Consider the following 7992-nt stretch of genomic DNA (forward strand, 5'->3'; position numbering starts at 1 on the left):
CAACCCAAAGCCTCCGGGGCCCGGAAAAGCGAAGATCCGGAAGACCACGGGGGTCAGACGACTCCGGATGGCTGGGGTACCTGGTACGCTGTTGAGTCCCTGAATCCCAGTGGCCTTGAACGAACACTAAGGAAAATGTACCAGAAAATAGGCAGCCGTTTGTGTGCATGGGAGGATAGTTTCCCTTTTATCTCCTGTAAAGCTGCATGCTCTCGGTTAAGTGTCCGACTTTGGCTCAGGTCATGATCTCGCAGTTTCTGAGTTCGAGCCCCATGTCCGGCTCTGTACTGGCAGCTCCGAGCCTGGAGCCTACTTCGGATTCTATGTCTCCCTCTCTGCCCCTTCCCAGCTCGCTCACTCTCTCTCTCTCTCCCAAAAATAAATAAACATTTAAAAAATTAAAAAATATATAACATTGTCTTGGGGAGCTTGGGGAGCTCAGTCAGTTGAGCCTCCACCTCTTGGTTTCCACTCAGGTCATGACCTCACGGTTTGTGAGATGGAGCCCCCAGTAGAGCTCTGCGCTGACAGCGAGAAGTCTGCTTGGGATTCTCTCTCCCTCTCTCTCTGCCCCTCCCCACTCGTGCTTGTGCTCACAAGCGCTCTCTCTCTTTCTCTCTCTCTCTCTCTCTCTCTCTCTCTCTCTCTCTCTCAAAATAAATAAATAAAACTTAAAAATAAAAAGTACCACTGTCTTAGGGTTGTTTTGAAGAAAAGATGAGATAATGCATATAAAGTGCTTATCACAAAACCTGATACACATTTTACCCTTTCATTGACCCAGTGATAGAGACCTAGATGGCCTTCAACTCCCTGTTGCCACAAACAATGCTGCAATGAACATCTTCCTACATATTCTCTTTTGAACCTGTATGAAAGTTTCTCTCAGAAGTTGAATTGCTTGGTCATGGGTATGTGTATACTTAACAACTCAGCAGTGTCACATTGGTGTTCAATTCTATATTCTCATTAACAGTGCAAGAGGACTTTTAAGTCCTTCTGTCCCAGCCAACACTTGGCAATACGCAGCTTTACAATTTTTTCTGGAATAACAGATTCAATGTCATATAGTTGTTTTCATCTGCATTTCTCTGATTATCATTGATTTGAATTTCACATTGTCTGTTAGTTTTGAGGGTTTCCTGTTGTATTTCTCTTGGGTTTTGTTCTTGTTTATACACAGGAGTTTGTCATGTAGGTGGTTCACACCACCATCAAATCTCCCATAGATTATTGCCAAAGCCCCTGAACTGGCCTCCTTGCTTCCACACTTGCATCCCTGAATTTCAGTCTCAACACAGCAGGATTTTCTTGTAAAACATCAGTTAAAATCATGTTGCTCTCTGCTCAAAACCTTCAAATGACCTCCCATTTTACTAGAAGGAAAAGTAAAAATTCTTACATTTGCTTCTAAGGCCCATTATGTCACCTCAATCATATAGGCATGCCATCATGCTTAATGAAGAAAATTGGAAAATTACAAAAATATGTGATGTAATACTCTGTGTTAATTAAAAGCACACACTCACAAAACTATGCTATACTTTTCACAAGAACACAAATACTTATTAATAAATGAATATAATTTCCTGTTGTGGGATGTAGATCTGAGGTAATTAACTGATTGCCCATGACAACCCTGATAAGATGCCATAAATGGAGGAATATGATTAACTCTACAGTCTATACCTGAAATCCCCCAAAAGTTGTTTATTTGGAGATATTTTTATTATTTTTATTTATTTCATTTTGGAGAAAGAGAGAGAGAGAGCTGGGGAGGGACAGAGAGAAATCCCAAGCAGGCTCCCTGCTGTCAGCACAGAGCCCAATGTGCGGCTCGAACTCACAATCCGTGAGATCATGACCTGAGCTGAAACCAAGAGTCAGATGTTTAACTGACTGAGCTACCCAAGCACCCTTATTTGGAGATATTTTAAGGTCCGTATGGTCAAAGACCATACATGTTCAATTTACGATTATATCCCCAGCATTTAGCATAATGCCCAACTTATAGTATGTTTTGAGTAAATATTTGTTGGGTGAATAAATGAATGAGTAAATGGACACTTAATTTGGATCCTGAAGGATAAGTAAGTTTGCTGCAGAAAGGCAGGGTTCACTGAAATTTATTTGATTAAAAGCATTAGAAAATTACTTAGGGGGCTTATGTCAAAAAGGAGTTGATAGGAAGATTGTCAACTCATAGATTCAAAGGGAAACTGAGGAATTAGTCTCAGGAAGTAGGGCTGAGCCAGAAATGGACTATCTCATCAAGCCTGTTATGATGTTCAAAACTCAAATTCCAGGAACAGGGAAGCTAAAAGATCTGGCTTGTCCTGAAGTGGGGGATGGAGGCCTGGACTCACTCATCTGAAACACACGTGGGTTGAGAAGCAAAGCAGATAGTTCTTGGGATGCTGGTACAACAAGAAGTAGGAGTGGGTGCTGTGGAGGAAAAATCAACACATGTGTACTGATGACCTTTAACAGAAAAGTACCTATTAAAAGGCAGAGTTGTATGAAGGGCTAGGGGAATGGGAAGTGCCTGCATGTATGCTGGAACTGGTGGTCTAGGCGAATAGGACTGGACCTTCAACACCATTTCAAGGGGTTTGGATTCCATCCAGTAGGCCATGGGACACAAGCAACATTTTAAGCTGTGAAGGACATGGTCAGATTTGATTTTTACAGAGCTTTCTCTACCAAATGGAGGGAGGATAGAGTGGTAAAAGGTCGGAGTGAAAATATATCCAGGTGAGAAGCACTGGCAGTAGAAATAGAGAAAGGGATACAGATTTGAGAGACATTTAGGAATCAGCTCTGTAGGATCTAAGGGTTAACGAAGCATGAGTGATGGGGACAATGATAACTCACAGGTTTCTGGCTTTAATGAGTTGGTGGGGGGAATGGAAATTCTCAGTAAACTGAGAAACGGGAAGAGATACAGTTTGGGGAGCATAACAGAAAAGTTTACAAGCTGGAGCCACCAATGAGCCATTTAAAAAAGAAGAATGTGACTTGGAACAACAGTCAGGAGCAAAGCCCTAGCAAATCAAAGGGCTCCAGAGCCTCCCATTTGTCCATAGTGATCTTGAGAGTTCATGAGGAAAACAGACAGCAATGGAGGGAGAGAGAACCGCACTATGGAGGGAAGCTAAGTCACCAAAGGGGCTGAGCAGGGCAGCCAGAACAGAAGGCACTGCTGTGGAAGAAGTCAGGGCTGCTAGGTCTTCCAGCCTAATTGATGTTCTGCTAATTACACTGATTAAAGCAAACATTTGGGGGCAATCAAGGCTCCCGTGAGGATAGCTGCCAGTCTCAGAAGACTGAGAAGCTTTGATGCATGGCCACATTTCGGTAAACATTTTTACAAAATTGCCTGTGTACTACTTTTACTTTAAAAATACACACTTACAAAAACATTAAATGGATACATGAGAGTATAGTTCTGCAATTTACTCCTTTTTTTTCCCTTGTCTTGATGATCTTTGTTTTAATCTCAGGATGTGTAAGACCATCTCATTCACTTTAATGGGTATATTGTGTTCATTGAAGGGGATGTATAATGATTGTATTTAACTTCTCTCCCATTGAATGGACATTTACATTGTTTTTGACACTCACAGAAATAAAAGCCCTCTTACATAAATCCCTTAGCGTGTGTGCATCTTTTTTGGTAACATTGATTCCTAGAAGTTTAACACTGGGCTAAAAGATATGCATGTTCTACATTTTAATAGGTACTGCCTTCTGTAACACCATGCCTATTTATGTTTCCCATTAGCATTTGAGAGTTCCTACTTCCTTACATGTTGCCAAGACTTCTTATTATCAGTGTTTTTAATTTAATTTGTGCCAATCTGATAGTTGAAAAAAACTTCACTTTGTTTTAGTTTGCATAAAACTGATAAGTGAAGTTGAAAATCTTCCTGTATGTTGATGATTTTGTATTCCTTTCCTGTGAATTTCCTGTTCATGTTCTTTGTCCATTTTTCCATTGGAGTGCTTACACTTTTTAATTGATTCACATAAACTCTGTATGTATATTCTGAATAAGAATTTTTTTTGTGTTGTAAATGTTACAAATATTTCTTTCTCTTCCTCTGTCACTGTGTCCTCTGTCTTTTAACTTTGTTTACAGATGCTTTAGCCATATGGTAATTTATGCTTGTCATGGGGTGAATTTTGTCCCCCCAAAATTCATTCATACTCTGATCTCCTAACCCCCAGTACCTCAGGATATAATCTTATTTGGAGATAAGGTCATTAAAGAGGTAATCAAGTTAAATTGAGGTCTTTAGGGTGGGCTCTAATCCAATACGACTGGTGTCCATATAAGAAGAGAGCATTTGGACACAGACATCTTCACACACAGTTAACATCATGTGAAACAGAGGAATAAGGCAGCCAGCCATCTGCAAGACAAGGAGAGAAGCCTCAGAAGAAACCAACCCTGGTGACAACTTGATCTTGAATTTCTGGTTTCCAGAACTGTTAGAAAATAAATAAATTTATTTTCTTTATTTTAATGTTTATTTATATTTGAGGGAGAGAAAGAGACACAGGGTGCAAGCAGGGGAGGGGCAGAGAGAGAGACAGAGACAGAATGTGAAGCAGGCTCCAGGCTCTGAGCTGTTAGCACAGAGCCCAAAGCAGGGTTCAAACTCACAAACCATGAGATCATGACCTGAGCCAAAGTCAGACGCTTAACAGACTGAGCCATCCAGGTGCCCCTAAATAAATGTATTTTAAATAAATCGTTTAAACCCTCAGTCTGTGGTACTTTGTTATGATGCCTGAGAAAAATAAATACAGTGCTGTTGTTGGAGGCTCCCACTCCTTGATTTAAGAACCACTCAGAACTCCAGGGTTTTCCCTCAATTCCAGCTTCTCCTGGGGCAGGGCTCCTCCTATATCCTCAGGCAGGATAGGGATGGCTCATTTTACCCTCTCTGTTAGCTCCCTACTAAAGTCTGCCTACAGTTTATGTGTACATTTAGTTTGTTCTTTTCCTCTCCCATCTCTCTATATTATTATTTTGAAGAGACATATCAAAAGGACAGGTCATCAGCAAGAGGCCAGTGTTCCTGGGCAGATTTTATCCTCACTTTTAAAAATGTATCTTTTATACAAAACAATTGACATAATACTTCACTTACTTAGGATAACTTTAGCATTTCCCATGTTATTAATTACTTATAAACGCGATCTTAATGGCTTTAAGTATATAATAATATACTTTTTAAAATTTTATTTTAATAAAATACAGTACAATTTTCTTTTAATTTCAACATTAACCATTCTCTGTGGCCTCTGGACAGACCTCACACTGTTTGCTTTGTTACCACTGTGATTACTGCTCCCACCAGAGTTGGATTAGATGTCATCTCAATTAATCTTTACATTGAAGAGATGAGGAAACTGCCATATACAGAGGTCACTTGTAAACAACCCCATAGGTGGAGGCAGAGTGATGCTCTGTGTATCGATGAAGACATATCAGAGTAGAACTCTGAGACTTCCACTTCTAGTCCCAACACCCATTTAACGGACCTGGCAGCTGAGAACCCACTGAGGTTCTGATATTTGCACAGGATCACAGAACATAGCCAGGTGCCTGGCCATAACCTGGCTTCCTGCTTCTTCATCCTGGCTCTTTTCACGAGCCAGTCTGCCTTTTCACAAGCTCCACACTCTCCCCTAAAGAGGGCACAACCCAGGAGGCACCAGGCTATCAAGGACTTCCCTGGACAAGCCTCGGCCCCAAAGGAGTCCAACCTCCCCCTTCAACAAACTCTCTCCTTTTAGTGTTTGGGGGTGGTGACCTATGCATAAAAGAAAGCTTCAATAACTCAGGTCCGAATAGCTCAGAAACAGTCGATCAGCCTTCAATTTCAAGATATGTTCAAATTAAGCTTAATTATGCATATGGTTGTCTTAAAGCAAATTTATTAAAATCAGAGATATGGGTAGGGGACATTTTAAAACTTAAACTTCTTTTTTTGAGATACTTTTAGTTGTAAGGAATAATAATACAGAGATTCTGTGTACTCTTTACCCAGTTTCCCCCAGTGGTAACATCTTGCAAACTTATAATACGATATCACAACCAGGATACCGACGTTGATACAGTGCAGATACAATACATTTCCATAACAGGAGAATCCCTCCTATTGCCCTTAACTACGTCTGATGAGGTCACTATTTTTTTTTTTTAATTTTAGCCTTTCCAATGGGTATATAATGAGATTATGGTTTTATTCTGCATTTCCTCGATGGCTAATGAACATCTCTTCAGTGCTTTGTTTACCATCTGTATATCTTCTTCAGTGAAACGTCTCCTGGTGTCTTTCTATCCCTTTTTCTATCCCTTTTTCTAACTGGATGCTTTTTTTTCTAATTTGATCCTTTACTGTTGAGTTTTGAGCTCTGCTCTTTTTTTTTTTCAACGTTTTTTATTTATTTTTGGGACAGAGAGAGACAGAGCATGAACGGGGGAGGGGCAGAGAGAGAGGGAGACACAGAATCGGAAACAGGCTCCAGGCTCCGAGCCATCAGCCCAGAGCCATCAGCCCAGAGCCTGACGCGGGGCTCGAACTCACGGACCGCGAGATCGTGACCTGGCTGAAGTCGGACGCTTAACCGACTGCGCCACCCAGGCGCCCCGAGTTTTGAGCTCTTTATATGGTCTAGATACTAGTCATTGGTCAGCTCTGTGATTTGCAAATATTTCCCCCCAGTCTACAGCTCGTCTTTCTGTCCTCTTACCAGGGTCTTACCCTGAACAAAAGTTTTTCAATTCCGGTGGAATCCAATTTTTTAATTTTTAATTTTATGGTTCATATTTTTGCTTTCCAGTCTGATTTTTTTTTTTTTGCCTAGCCCTAGATCCTGAAGATTCTCTCCTTTTTTTTTCCAAAATTTTTCTATTTTTACATTTATATTTAAGCTCATTATGTATTTTGACTTAATTTTTGTATAAGGTGTGAGACTTAGGCTGAGACTCTTTTTTGTTTGTTTGTTTGCTTATGGATGGGCGATTGCTCCAGCACAATTTGTTGAAAAGGCTATCCTTCTGATATAGGCTGGTCAGGTCTGAGAACCCAGAGAAGTTCCCACAGGACCAACCAAGAGGATCCTTGGCTTTGCACAAGGTAGAAATCAAGCACAAGCCAAGAGAAAGTGAGAGCAGAATTTACTGAATAGCGTAAGTGAAAGAGTATAGCAGACCAAGTGTGGGAGACTTAGAAAGGAAAGGAGAGAGAGTCTCATCTTTGCCTGGGGTCTGGGGTTTTTATTGAGGATGGTGTTTTGCTATACGTGACCTCTCAGGCATCCAAGAACTGCCAAAACATGGACAAGGACAAGTGCTCAGGTGTCCTCCACAAGTCATTTATGGGGTCTTGGCATCATGATGTCTAGAGTCAGTGTTTCGGACATAACAACTTTGCCTGGCCACTCCTTTGATGTTATCTACTGTGCTAAAGGAATGGTGAAGAAATCATTAAGTCCTTGACGTTTACAAGGAAGACATACATTATGTGTACTATACGGCAGGTGTAAGGCAAGGGTTCAGGGCCTAGCAAAAAGAGAGGCAGGAAAAAGAGCATTCCTTCACAAGCTCCCTTCAGTTTCCCTGTCTCACTTCCTCTGTTGAATTACTTCTAGACCTTTCTCAAAACTCAACTGGCCATATTTGTGTGGCTTTATCTCTGGGTCAAGTTTGACTGAGATATAATCCATATACCACACAACTCACCAATTTAAAATGGTGTTTAGTGTATTCCCAGAGTTGTTTCACCACTCTAAAAAGAAACTTTTAACCACCTTAAGAAAAACAAGTTGTTCCAAAACATAAAGCATATTAAAAATTATCTGTGTGTGCTCCAAAGTGGAGAGCAGACCTTCTCTGATAAAGCTGTGATGTAACATTAGTCTGGGCACAAGCCTGGAGTGGTCAGCTCCACAGAAAGACCCCAGAAGCATTTTGGC

The sequence above is a fragment of the Neofelis nebulosa genome, chromosome 13 (assembly GCF_028018385.1).
Source record: "Neofelis nebulosa isolate mNeoNeb1 chromosome 13, mNeoNeb1.pri, whole genome shotgun sequence".
Classification (NCBI taxonomy): domain Eukaryota; kingdom Metazoa; phylum Chordata; class Mammalia; order Carnivora; family Felidae; genus Neofelis; species Neofelis nebulosa.